Source organism: Apaloderma vittatum, unplaced genomic scaffold (assembly GCF_000703405.1).
Source record: "Apaloderma vittatum isolate BGI_N311 unplaced genomic scaffold, ASM70340v1 scaffold28275, whole genome shotgun sequence".
Taxonomy (NCBI): domain Eukaryota; kingdom Metazoa; phylum Chordata; class Aves; order Trogoniformes; family Trogonidae; genus Apaloderma; species Apaloderma vittatum.
Genome location: NW_009715885.1, coordinates 255 through 467, shown reverse-complemented (window position 1 = coordinate 467; position 213 = coordinate 255).

The window sequence follows — 213 nt, the reverse complement described above, 5'->3', positions numbered from 1 at the left end:
GGCATAGCAAACAGTGCTTGCATGGCAGGATGCTTTAACACCAGGAACTGAGCGGACTGAAATAAGGATCTTTCAAAGAAACATGATGCTACATAACACGGCTTAACTACAGACTCTTGCTCACAGAGCGCCAACCCTGTGTAATAATCCACCACTCTGTACAGAAATAAAGATGCGGAAAAGCCTGACAACCGTCAGAAATAAAGATGGGGA